Source organism: Dermacentor silvarum, unplaced genomic scaffold (genome assembly GCF_013339745.2).
Source record: "Dermacentor silvarum isolate Dsil-2018 unplaced genomic scaffold, BIME_Dsil_1.4 Seq692, whole genome shotgun sequence".
Lineage (NCBI taxonomy): Eukaryota > Metazoa > Arthropoda > Arachnida > Ixodida > Ixodidae > Dermacentor > Dermacentor silvarum.
This window is the reverse complement of record NW_023606638.1, coordinates 116,195-130,491: the sequence shown is the minus strand read 5'-3', so window position 1 is coordinate 130,491 and position 14,297 is coordinate 116,195. Positions and strand designations below refer to the sequence as shown.

General features: G+C 45.9%; 1 pseudogene; it reads right to left on the bottom strand.

Moving 5' to 3' along the window:
• The window catches only part of LOC119435421 (surfeit locus protein 4 homolog), an 87,816-nt pseudogene that overhangs the window by 62,899 nt on the left and 10,620 nt on the right, over positions 1 to 14,297 (bottom strand).

The window sequence follows — 14,297 nt, the reverse complement described above, 5'->3', positions numbered from 1 at the left end:
TGTCTTAATTTCATGCTTCACAACAAGCGACGACTACTGCAAAATCTATAGCATGAATGGCGGTACAAGGCAAGTTGAACTCGGAGTCTGACCGCCCGTGCACTCCCTGCGAGACGGCTCGACCACATAACGCGCCTCGCCGTCTGAACTAGGCGAATACCTTGTGCAAGTTGATGCGACGAGAAATGAAGTGTTCTCAAAACGATACATTTTGCGATCATTGGCAGTTGTTTTTGAAGCGCCGTATGCTATGGCTTCGCTTGGAAGCTAGTTAGACGCAGCTGCACCATCGGCACTCGCTCAGCGTGCTTGGCGTTGTCAGCCATCTTTTGTTTTTCTTGTTGTTTATTTCTTTTCCTGCCCCTCTCAAGGTTTATAAGCCACCTTCCACAAAATAAACCGTTCAGCCGGCAGTCAGCACGTGTCTTGGTGTCCTGTCCCATTAGTTAGTGCTGTTTGCATCCAAAACAGAAAAAGGAGACGCAGCACTGTGCGACACCCCGGAATGAGAGGCAAACAGTGAGGCTACCGACAGGGATGAGGAGACCCACCTGCAGCACGACGATGAAGAAGAGAAGGCCGCACGATGGCACGACGTGGAAGCGGGCCAGCACAGCGATGGAACCCCCCAGCTGGCCGACGAGGTTGACCAGCACAAACAGGGAGGCCAGGAACCAACCGCAGCCCCATGAATGGTTCATGTAGTCCCGCTGGTCCCCCCACTGGTACCACATGCGGCAGCCATCTTCTAGGAAGGTGCTCACCAGGCAGAACCGGCCCAGGTGGGGCAGCACGTGCTTGCCCCGCCTCAACACCTGCACACAAGGCTTGGCGTGAAACAATGGCCCCACACTGGCACACTACAAGGCCCAGGCTCTGTCGCGTTTCTTTTCTTAATGTATCCACAATGTAAAACTGTTTAATGTGTACCAATCGAGATGGCGGAATGGTCGTATCGTACCCTGCTACACATGCTGGTTGAATTGCAAAATTCATAAGAAGCTGCTAAAGATTGAGATAAGTGAGAAAGATTTGTAAACTGAACTGAAAATGGAGCAAGATAGGAGCATAATACCGAGTTGGCTAATAAGGCAAGCTGAAGACATGCTCAAGTGAGCTATGTTTTTGCACATGTAGTTACATATATGAGCAAATAAAATGATACATAGCTTCTGCACCTCATATTGAAAAGGGACAAGAACGAGCTGCTTTTTCTTTTGGTGTGTTGATGCTACCCTTTTGGAAATCTCAAAAGCTTTCCTGTTGCTTAAGGAAGACAAAAGAAATGCAAGTACACACCCATGCACTTTATACAACTAAAAGTTTATTCTTGTGACTTATCTGTTTATAAGCACCTGTTTACACTGCTGTTGGGACAGCTGCAGAAGAATGTGAAGAAAAGGCTCAGCCAGCAAAGCGGTCACAAGTAAAAAGAAGCTGTGGCACACACATGGGCTTCCTATAAAAATAAGTGCAGAAGATTGCAACAGTGCCCCTATATTGCCAAACTTGATGCTCACTGCAAGGGCAAGAAATTATGACTATTACTCTAAGAAAGAGTACTTTTACAAAAGTTAACACAGGTAGATAGCAATGCCACTTGGGTTCGTGTTTTTTAACAAAGGGAACCAAATCATATTAACAGCAATAGATAATAATTTCAATGAGTACTTTAGCAGTCGAGCCTTGCTATTCCTCGAGTACCCATGGACGAGTCTGCAGCCCTTCCTCAGTTTACTCTGCCATAAGTACTCAAGTGGATAGCGCAATATATCACTAAAGAACAGTAAGCCCTGCAATGGTATATCTGTCAGGTATAGTTCGACCTAGTGATTATTTCGATAATACCCGTATTTAACCCTTGGTACCTCAGCGGCAACAAATGTTGCCATGATGTTAAATAATGCTGCTAATCTCGTGCGTAACACCAAACTTTCAAATACCACTTTCATTTTACGTGACTCTTGGACATTTAGTGAGTAAGTAAGTGAGTAGTCCTGATCCCCTTTGACGCAGGGCAGGCATTTGTCGATGCCACAGGAGATGTAGAAAACAAGAAAGGAAACAAAGTGAGGCATATAAAGTAAGGTGAGAAAGAACATAAACACAGTTTTGTCATAGTCTTTGAGGCCGTCTGGTTGGTCCGGTTCACTCTTCTCCAGTCGCCTCGGATATCACCAAAGCCAGGACGATCCAATCCACCAGCCATGCCGGGTCAAGTCAGTGCGTCCCATCCATCTGTGTCGCTGCTTTGTCTGTCGTGATCAGCTGTAGCCGGCAGTGGCTTGCGTATTTGGCGTGGCCAGTGTGGCAACCAGCCGCAGTCAGAGTCATTCACTGTTGCTGTGATGAAGTGGCTCTAGCTGGAAAGTCAAAGAACTGTTTGGTTGTTTTTTTGCCAGATTTTCAGCACGCCTGCCCAGCCGTTCCCACTGTTTTAGCCGGGTCTTCGTGGCCTCAGCGCGTGCAGCTCACTCCTCCTCGGTGTGACCGGTCAGCGCCAGGCTCTTGGCCAGGGTACACGATCGGGGGTCTGGGGAAAGCCTCGGGCATTGCTGTAAGACGTGGAGGAGGGTTTCTGCTTGTGCACCACATGAGCAGCACGTCAGATCCACGTCGAATAGTTCGTGGTGGCGTTGGTTTGTGAGGAGAGCGCCAGTGCGGTCTCGAAACAGTAGGACGCTGCCTCTGTCTCCTCGATAGTGTTGTGATGGGCACGGTTTCGGCTTGTGCTAGTGATATAGTGCCAGGCTTTGCTTTTTTGCTACTGCCGTGCACCATATTGTGGTTTCAGCATCACTGATTTCTTGATGACTGCCTTGCTCCACTCTGTTCTAGTTTCGTGGTGTTTGGAATTTTGGTTGAATTTTGTGTTTTGAGACGTGTATTTCCGTATACAACCGTCTTGTTTGTTTTTGTATCTTAGGTGTAGTGCGACTGTAGTTGTGTTTGTGCTTGCCATGAATTTGAGTCTGCTGGCATATTGTAGTTTGGACCTCGCCTCCCTTGCCTCGTATGAGGATGAGCTAATTTCCTTGCTTACTGCTGCATTAGCAGTAGCCATACTGCCCCCTAGCAGCCAGCGGCCCAGTTCTATTTGGTGGCGCTCCAGGCATTTATGATTTTCGCTGCAGTAGACCAGCACGTCGTCTGCGTACGTTGTCACTGGTACAGATATTGCCTTCCACAGTGTGCATCCAACAGTGTATGGGTTGTATGAGTGCCTGGCCAAGTTCCAGGTGTGGCCTTTGAGGAGATTAGATTTTTTGACTAATATGTTTTGGTGCGGATATAGATAATTTGGTAGGTTGCCAAGTGTTACGCCGAGGTATTTGTGTTCCGATGTTTTTTTGATGAGGTTCCCTTGGAGGATGAATTCGTCAGCAAGGTTGTTTGTGTTTTATTCCCATCCGCGGCATTTTTTTCAGTGTTGAACCTTAGCTGGTCATTTCTTGCAACTCGGGAGTAGATGTCAAGCTGGTGTTGGAGGTCAGCTGCTGATTCTGCTAGCAGCACAATATCATTGGTGAATGCCAGAGGTAAAAAGAAGACATTTAAAAACATACCTAATAGATGGCATTACCTGTCTTGAAAAAGCAATGCATCTCTTGGTGTGACACGTCTTCATAAGGTAACCAGTATGGCAATACATATTGTTCACAAATAGCAGTACTGCAAGTTACACAAGTAGCCTTTTCTGGCAACTCCTAAAATGTTAAAATTGTCAAGGATAAAATAGTGTAATAACAGGACAGAGAACAAGACAAAACACAACCGTGATCTCTAATGCACTATTTTATACTTGACGATGCTACACCAAACTGGCCTACACTATTTCAATGTAAACACTATGCACTAAAGTCAACACAGATTCGTAGAAATACTGAAGTTGTATTAACAACACACTAAACCAATTGACCCTTTCTAAGGAATAGTGATGCTTCCGAGAACATCTCAGTGTCCAATAGATCAGCAATTGAGCCAGCAGCAGGCTTCTGGTCACATTTCACTTTTGTATTGCATGCATGTGTTCAGGACGGTAATCAACTAGAATGACTTCTCAAGAGAGGATATTCCCTTTCTCCCTCGTAGTATCAGTCCCAACCTCAGGATGGGAATGTTTGCTTTCCTCACTTGTTCGACTGCCCTGGCCTGAGGAGTAGTGACGGTTAGAACGGTTCGGAAAGCCAACTGTTTGCTGGCCTCGCACAATAGGTCAGAATCGTGTTTTTGTAGACTAAGGCGTCATTCTGACCAATCCCACGAGGCCAAGCAAACGGGAGTAATTTGACTTGAACTACACCACAGACATGAGCAAACCAGGCCTTTTGATATGGTGCCTTCGGCTGCTGTGCTGTTTTCTGTGCACTCGCGCGGTGCCGCACGTTCGTCTGGGCACTACACGTGTGGTGGAGCACGTTCGGCTGGGGCGAACACACGACACGTGCGCCAGCGTGCCACCGTGGAGATCAATGGTGGAGCACAGAGCGATCCCATTGAGCAGCGCGTGCCCAGCAGATGACAATGATGACAAGATGAAAGAATAAACGATTGTTGGAAGTTAGCGCTGTGTCCGCGTCGTCCATCTGTGCCTCGTCCCCTTTTTATGCGCTTATAAGTACAAGACATGGAATACCAACTCGCCCAATCTTACGCTCTTTCAAGATGACAATGAGCCAGCCATTCCGTTCAGGCGCCATTTTGTAACAGGCGGTGATGACGGAAGCCGTGTCTCTTGCGTGTCTCGCACAAACTACGGTTGCTGCTAGAATCCAGCAGCTCATCGTTCGAAGACCACGCAGTTGATCATCGCCGCTAAGCGGGAGCCCAGACAAGAGCAGCCGTCGAAAGGTGAAAAATTTCAGCACCGCGGAGGTCAAACAGTGATGAGGTATGAAGCTGCAGCATTGGTTTCTGCGTTTGATGCTGTAGTTTCCGTCCCTGTTGCTAAGTCGGAATACATGTAAGATGCTGACAGCGCAGTGCGCAGCCTCATCCCAGTACCCCAACAATCATTCGTCACTTCATATTTCAAGCGTTTGTCACCCATATATGCTTGACCTGTTCCCATTGCTGTGAATCACGATGAGTGCAAGTAATAGGTGGCCTGTGTAATAAAGTGTTATCTGATGAACTTCGAACTAGGCATGTATCTCGCATGTTCATCTGGTTGTAGTGAAACGCGGAATTCGGGTGGTGTTTGGCGTAATTTACGCTGCACTGCCATGGTGCCTGGGTGGCCCAGCTGCAGCACAAGAAGTGCACAGTACAGCGAAGTTCCCCGATTACGCTATTATTGCACCTATTTTTAATTTCATACCGATAATGTCAATATTTTAGCTGCAATGATGCCTTATACGACACGTACTAGCTGAATTTCAGGCTAAACTGACGCTGAAATGGCACATTTTCCGAAACGCGCGCCTGCTCTTCCACATGTGCTAGCGCGGACATCTTGGTCTCATTTGAAAGAGCCGCTTTTTGCCTTCAAATTCCCGCCAGAACGGACCCCATTCACCTATTGGCCACTTAAAAACTGCGCGCCAAAAAAAGGTACTAAAACGCTCTCCTATTCGGCACTTGGCACACGTGACTTGAGCTTGCCTCCCAATTGGCGGAACGGCATGGCCATCGTCTGCTGCGCGCTTCGAGACGCGCATTGAGACGCGCCATCTTGCCCCAGTGTCAGCGAGAAAGCGTGCCGCGTTTGTCGAAAACGGTGCGCAAATTTCGCACGCGGCACAAGTTTGGTGCTAAAAAAGTGCGACGGACGCTCATCGAAAACTGCAAAGTGCGCTGCTCGACGCCGCAAAACGACCAGGACGCCACAACCTCAGCGTTTGATGCCCAAATCGTCGATGCAGCAACGGTAGGCCTAACGACCGCAGCGGCTGCTGCGATTCAGAGTCCGTCTGCCGCCAAGCCTTTGACCTTCACTCGCGGCAAGATACGATCTACCGGCAACCCTCCGAGCTGAAGGAGGAAGCGGCGAAAGCCAAAGCGAATCTATCGGCGTTATCTTCCGCTCCAGCGACGGAGAGGAAACGCGAGTTCGTGGGTGACAGTACCGACGATGCACTTCGCCCGGCTGATGGGACTATGATTGTGGATTTGAGTGCAGTGAACACTTCATTAACGTTTGCGACGTGCAAAAACTGCAGTGGTGCTTTCGAAATCGTCCGAGACGAGCGGGAATACGGACTCGCTGTGAAGCTGCGTTTTATGTGCGCAAACTGTGGAGAGACTACGTCGGTGTGGAGCTCGCCGCGCGTTGAACTCCTTTGCTGTGAACGTTTTGGCTACGCGTGCCATGCAGGCAACGGGCAACCGACAGACCGCGTTCAATGACATTTTCTCGTTGATGGACATCAGCCCTCGGGCTCTTCACACGAAACGTGGCAGAGCTACGTGAAGGCGAAGCTGACGAGCGACTGCGCGCGGTCGATTCGCGAACTTTACGCCGAACTGAACGTGGGCAAAGCAACAGAAAACTTGCGCCAGTCGCCGAAAAAGCGGCACACAGGGGCTGGAAGTCAGCAGGACTACATGTCTGGTGCCTACTGAGCTGTTCGAGCTGTAAATTTGCAAATAAAAAGGTTTTTCATGTTTTCTCACTTTTCTCAAAACTTGTTTTTGGGTGACTTCACCAGATTGTCGGAGTGATATCTCATGATCTAGAACAGCTACAGCAATAATTCTTTCCTTAGCAGAAAGCCTAATCCGCATATTACAAAGTGCTGAGAGCAGAATTTCAAATTTCTGCACATGTATATTTTTAATTTATTAATTTTCTTTTGTTGTGGTAGCCATAGGACAAGGAAATAAATTTGATCACCTGCAAAATGGCTATTATTTAATTTGAAAACTTTTTTGCAGCATTGCATTTATTGCATATTATAGTATCTGGCTATGAAATAATATTCACTTTCTACTGAGCAGTTTTTTTCCCATTGTCTCCTGAAACAATAGAGCGACAGATTTGTGTATCTTCTGAACAAATGTACCTACAAGAAAAATTATTGCATATTTGAAATCAGCACGAAAAACTAAGCAAGCCTGATTATTTTCATCAGAATTGGCCATAAGATACAGGACATAATCTCCACAACCCATGTCCCCCCTTAAGGAATTTCTAAAGGCTCAGTCAGAATTTTTCAACAAGGTTAATCTGCGCAAGAAAATAAGCTAAAATACCGAAGCCCCACATATGTTGTCATGCACAGTGAAGAGGAGGAAGCATACATTAAAGGAGTACTGGCACAATATTCATCTGCAATGATGGTCCTCTAAAAGCCTAGAAAATATTAGACTGGCAAGCACCCTAAAACATTTAACACAGTAGCTTTTCTACAGCCAGTTTCGGTTTTGTTTTTACTGCGTCATGGTGTCACGTCACAGTATTTGGTCACATGGGAGCAGGACAGAGCGAGGGTCCAGCGAGGTTTTAGTAGCAAGGATGGCAAAAGAAGGGACACAGTGAGCGGCAAATAAACACACAGAGTGCTGACTTGAAACTGATTTCATTGACCCTAGTTGACCCGTCTTTATGAGTTCACAAACAATACTATCTATTTATTGGTGTTTTTTTTGCCTGGTATTGCTGTAACACACACGGCTTGGCTGGTTTCATATACTAACCTTCTTCAATATGCTGCAACTACTTTAGCAGCACCCATTACACCGCTGTAAAATCTTTCACAGGAATAAACTTGTCAACTTGTCCTGTTTGGTTTTACTACTGCCTCTGCGCAGCCAATTCAAGCATAAAAACATCAGTGTAAGTGAGGATTTCTCAGCGACTAAACGAAACGCTCGAAGAAAGATGGCATTCGGTAAGAGCCAAGCCTCTTCTGAACCTTTCAAATTGCGCTATGATAAGTTGATCCTGAACGGAAAATTGTACGTGTACAACACCAGTTCTGATGAAATTCAAGAACTTAACCAACGCAGTAGTAGTGTAGAATGTGCATGCCCTGTTCCTTCCCGTCCTCTAATCTAGGAAAGCGCGAGGGACCAGTGGTTAATTTTCTTCATTTCCTCAAGTTTCCGTTTTATATTCTAACGTCAGAAGTACCTCCAATAAATACGATTCTTTATCGCCTGCAATTGACACGTTCTGCAAGAATCATTGCACGTACTGAAACATGGTTGCCTGCGCATGTCACCAACACGGAAGTATTCCACGGTGCTGTGCAATTCCATGTTTATCGCTGGGAACGTAGTGTGCGTAGAGGAGGTGGCATCCTTTTGGCAATTTCAAATGACATTCCGTCTTCTGCGGTCTGTACGAGCGACCATCTAGAGGCTGTCTGGGCTTCCGCAGCTCTTGGTCGCAGAACATTCAACATAGGTGTGTGCTATCGCTCACCGTCTGCACCTCCTACATTTCTCCATGAACTGCACGATGGTATTAACCTCGTTCGCACACGTTTTCCTTTATCTCGCATTTTACTCCTGCGCGATTTTAATCTTACAAACATAACCTGGTACGATCAACTGTCTTCACTCGCTCCCTTTTCAGCACAAGCTAAGGAATTTCTAGACTTGTGCTCAGTTTTTTCATTGTCACAGCTAGTAACTCAACCTACACGTGTATCTTATAATGCCGCAAACACCTCAAGCCCTAGTTTTGACATCCCACCCCGACACAATTTCGGAGATTACACACCTACCTGGTATAATCGATTGCTGCCTCCTTGCATTTTCAAATAACCTTTCTACACCTAGAGCAAGTGAACTAAGAAAAAACTATACATATTTACAAGAAGCAAACTTTACCGCCATAAATAACGAATTAACTGTGTTTCTAGACACTTTCTTGCCGGATTTCGAAAATCGTCCGCTTCAGCTTAATTGGGACATGTTCGCCGCTAAAGTTCAGGAACTAACTGAAAAGTACATCCCATCTCGCATCATCACCTCCAATTCTGATGCTCCTTGGTTCAATGCCGATCTGAAACGCCTATATCGGTCTGCAAAACACTCACCAACTGATGCACGCTTGTCTGCTTATAAGTCTTCATTCAACACGTACGTAACAGCACTAAAGAACACTAAATCTAATTTTCTATCCAACATGCTTCCATCTATGTTAAAGACTAACGTGAAAAAGTTTTGGAGTGTAATCAAGCCCTTGTGTGATGATCACATAACTGGAAGACCCATTGGGCATCCATGTACTTAACGAACAGTGCGCTGCCGCTCTTAATGACACATTTGTGCAAAATTTTTTCGTCTCCTGCAATGACCGCCTACCTCCTACTCGCCAGTACGATTACGTAGCTATGCCTCCAGTGAGAGTTGAAACTGCAGGCATTGCGAAACTAATCGATTCCCTGAATCAACCTTCATCACCTGGTTACGACTCTATTAATTCAAAATTTCAAAAAAATATCAATGCCGTTAGTTTTGTTATCCTAACAAAATGTTTTCAGCAGTCACTGGATACGTCCACTCAAACTAGCCAATGAAAAATCGGGAAGGTGGTTCCACTACATAAGTCAGGTAACAAAAATCTAACAGCCAATTATCGCCCCATCTCACTCTCAAGTACTTGCTGTAAGTTGCTCGAACATGTAATTTTCAAACATCTTGTTGAGTTCCTTGAATCAAATGCATTTTTCACACTAGCTTAGCATGGATTTAGAAAACCATTTTCATGTGAAACTCAGCTTGCAATCTTTACGCATAAATTACATCGTATTCTCGATCATTCATCATTTGCAGATTGCATTTTTTTAGACTTCGCTAAAGCATTTGATAAGGTCCGTCATAAACTTTTACTTATAAAGCTAAGTCAGCTGAACCTTGACACTAACATCCTGAAGTGGATTGAATGCTTCCTATCTAATCGCACTCAATTTGTAACCGCAAACGGCCATAACTCACCACTTCAAAGCGTAACTTCCGGTGTACCGCAAGGTTCAGTGCTCGGGCCCTTTTGTTTCTCATTTATATTAACGACCTCCCTTCCTCTCTATCATCTAATTCACTTATTTGCTGATGATTGTGTTTATTTCGTGAAATAACTAATGCAGTGGATCCTAACCACCTTCAGTCTGATCTAACTACTGTAGCTAATTGGCGCAAAAATTGATTAAAGGAACTAAACGTTGGCAAATGTAAAGTGATGTGTGTATCCTGAATAACTAACAGCATGCATACATATTACATAAATAATGTTCCCTTAGAACATTACTTGGAACTTGGAATGTTCATACCGATACACAATTAGCAATGCTAACCGCATGCTTGGCTACCTGCGCCGTAGCTTTTCAACTGCTCCTTCATCCCTATAAATGCTTCTTTATACTACCCTTATACGTCCGAAACTAGAATATGCATGCACTGTTTGGGATCCTACCACTGACAAACTAATTAATTCATTAGAACTCGTTCAAAATAAATCAGTTTGCTTCATCTTATGTAATACAATAGAACTGCAAGTGTGTCTGCCATGAAAACTAACCTTTCGTTTAGTCTACTTTCTTCTCGTCGCAAAATCGCACGCCTAGTTCTTTTTCACAAGCTATACCGTCATTCAAGACTCCGCAATGATTTCATTTTTCAGCCACAATACATATCGCCTCGAATCGACCATCGTTTTAGGGTTGGTCTCGAATCATGTCACACTAAAACTTTTTTGCAATCATTTTCCTTCGGTCATCCACGAAATGGAACCACCTTCCCGCTGAAGTCGTATCCATTCATGATAACCAAAGGTTTTGATTGATTGATTATTGTGGTTTATTGACGCAAGGGCCAGATGTGGCCAAAGAGCGCCAAGACGATGGTAATGGCTTGTTAGTGGTACTGAATAGTGAATTATATGAACATTAGATGTGGCATGGCTGTAAAGGGGCCTAAAAACAGTCGCTGTAAAGTGCGTAACATCTATACGTATAAAAGATTATGGCAATGAGTGATTATGAGTACTATGGACATGAACAATGCATTGCGAAAGAATGATACGAGTTACAAAAAATTTAAGATACTAGAATTGGCCAGAAGCACAAGTGCCTAAACAGAGCCCTTGAAACACAAGGGCCTGGAGGCATGTGCAGTTAAAAAACTATCGCAGCAACATCCTCTAGAGAGAGGATGCACTACGAACTTATTGGGCTAATAACATGTAACACAACATCTTTCAAGAAAGCAAGGACTGCGTTGGTGCTAAAAAGTGGTTCTTTACCGAGAACATAGCGGGATGCAGAGGGACACAATAGCGATATGCTAATGGAAAATATTTCTTTCTTTCTCTTTCAGCTTCCGGACACTTCAGGACGTGGAAGACGGTGAGCCTCTCGCCACATCTACCACAGGTTGGAGGATCATTACCATTCAATAGAAAATTGTGAGTACCATATGTGTGTCCTATTCTGAGACGACAGAATAGAACATCAGTTCGTTGCGTTTTCAGTGCACAGGGCCAGAAACCTAACTGTGGCTTAATCAAGTGGAGCTTATTATTTGCTTCGGCGTCCCACAAGCGTTGCCAGTGGCTTCGCAGTTTGTTTCGCAGGAAAGGCTTCAGATCTGTAGCAGGGACAGCAGCGGGAAGACCAATACCTTGCGATGCCATTGATTTGGTGATTTTGTCGGCAAGCACATTACCCTCGATTCCTCTATGGCCGGGAACCCAGCATATTATTACATGTCTATGAGATAGGTAAATGTTACATAAGAGTGAGTAAAGCTCAATAAAAACAGGATTTTTATGCTTTTGTAAAGATGTTAGCGCTTTTACTAGACTTAATGAATCTGTGAATATTATTGCTTTTTCTAGTTTTAATTTCTTTATATGTTTCACCGCACACAGTACTGCGTAGGCTTCTGCTGTGAAGATACTTGTTAGGGGGTTCAATACGTCAGATTTAGAAAAAGAGGGGCCAACAGCAGCGTAAGATACACCAGCATGGGACTTAGATGCGTTGGTGTAGAATTCCAAGCACGAGTACTTCGATTGAAGTTCCCGGAAATGAATTGCAATTTCGAGCTCGGGAGCATGCTTTGTGACCTCTACCCCCCCCCCCCCCCCCCAAGTCACATTCTATCACCTGCCACTCCCAGGGCGGTGACACCTTAGCTGGAGGCATTAGGCTATGTTCTAGAAGGGGGACATCCACCTCTTGGCTAAGTTCTCTTACACGCAGTTAGAAAGGCCGCCTCATAGAGTCGATTATGAAAAAGTGTTGCCCACTTCAAATCATCAACGGCTATAGAACAAGGACGTTCTCGATTGGAGGGCACTTTGAGAAAATAGGTGAAGCTGATGTATCTTCTCTGGAGATGGAGTGACCACTCATTTGATTCTACGCATAAAATTTCGACGGGGCTTGTTCTGAATGCGCCAGTGGCCAGGTGGATACCTAGATGGTGGACAGGATCTAGCATTTTTAGCGCGCTCGAGGCGGCAGAGTGATATACTACGGCACCATAGTCAAATCGTGACCGAATGAGGCTCTTGTGAAGATTCATTAAACACTTCCTGTCGGTGCCCCAGGATGTGTGAGATAAAATTTTCAGTAAGTTCATTCTTTTTAGGCATTTCGCCTTGAGGTGTTTTATGTGGTTAATGAAAGTAAGCTTAGAGTCAAGTATGATGCCTAAGAATTTGTGTTCTTTGTTTATAGGTATTTGTTGTCCATACATTTCGATAGTAGGATCTGCAACGAGACCTTTCTTCCTGGTGAAAGAACACAAGAACTTTGAACCCGTTTTCGTCTGCCCACTTAGACACTTTGTTCAACCCCTGCTGTACCTGTATCTCGCACACTGCGAGGTTACAGGATTTGAGGCCTATTTGTATATCGTCCACATAGATGGAATAAAAAATAGCTGGTGGTAACTTAAGCCCCTCCATCCACGCGCCACCGCCGCTTTTGCTAAGTAGCGCCAACCTTTCATGTGCGCCGTTGTTCCCCGATTCGTCGCTCAAACCCAGTTCCGCTTTCACAGTTTCCGCTTCCGGATTTCCATTTCCGGTATTTCTACTTCTGGGATTTCCGGCTCCTGAATTTTTGCTTGTTGCACGTTCGCACCTCTACGCAACAGTGACGTCACTTCCATTGAAAACAGAAGCTGGGACTATGTAAGTTCCGCTTGACGTCGGAAACTGAGGGAGTGAGTGAGGGAGGACCGTGGAGGAGGGTCGGTTGGCGGTACTTAACCTGGTCGGCAAAAACGCACATGGAGGGGCTTTAGTGGTAACGAAGCACGTAGCGTGTTCATTTTGACGATAAAGAGTGTGCAACTGAGCACCCGACCCTGTGGCACTCCGGTTTCCTGCACAAAAGGTCGTGATAAAACATTGCCAACTCGAACACAGAATGTGCGATTCAGCAGATAACTTTCAATCAGATTTAACAAATTACCACGTATACCAAAGTGGGAGAGGTCTCTCAGTATTCCAAACCAACATGTGGTGTCGTAGGCCTTTTCCATGTCTAGGAATACAGACAGAAAGAACTGTTTGTGAACAAAAGCTTCACGTATCTGCGCCTCAATACGTATCAAATCGTCAGTGGTGGATCGACCCTCGCGAAAACCGCACTGGTATGGGTCAAGCAGTTTGTTTGGTTCTAGGAAATGTAGTAGGCGGCGGTTTATCATTTTGTAGCGTTAGCTACACTGGCCTAGCCAAGCCCGTTTCGCGCGGCACATCAAGAGCCGTGCTGCGCATGTGCAAGGATCAGTGATGTCCCACGGCTTGCGCACTGGAGCCACCGGAGCCGGCACCTCTCGCGCACTCCGCCGCCGCCGCACGCGACTCACCTCCGGTCTGCGCATTCCAGAGGAGTGACGTCGTAGCCGTGGTAGACGCACTGGCGCCGGCGCGCGCTCGCTGTGCAGTCGCCGTCTGACACTGCGCTGGAGCCGCTGCGCTTCTGACTGGCGTTTGCCAGTGTGGTATAGCCATGGAGAAGGAGAGCGCAAATGCTGCTCAACAGCGCAGAAGACGGGAGAAGCTTAACTCATCGGATCCCGAAGTAGTTGCCCGCAATTAGCGGTTGAGCGTAGGAGGAATGAACAGAAGAAGGCTAAACGTGCTGTGGAGACACTGGAGCAAAGGGACGAACGTCTAGCAAAGCGGCGTCGCCAGGAGGCTGAGCGACGTGCCCGACCCCCGCAGCAACAGTAAGCATGACAGTAAGCATGACAATCAAGCTAATCCTTGACAATCTAGACAACCAGGAAAGCTAAGAATAATCAGCTGAACCTTTGCTAACGCTACGTATATCCTGGCATAGCCGAGCTAAGCCACTGCAACTTTTTTTTCAGCGACTTTGCAGAGACAG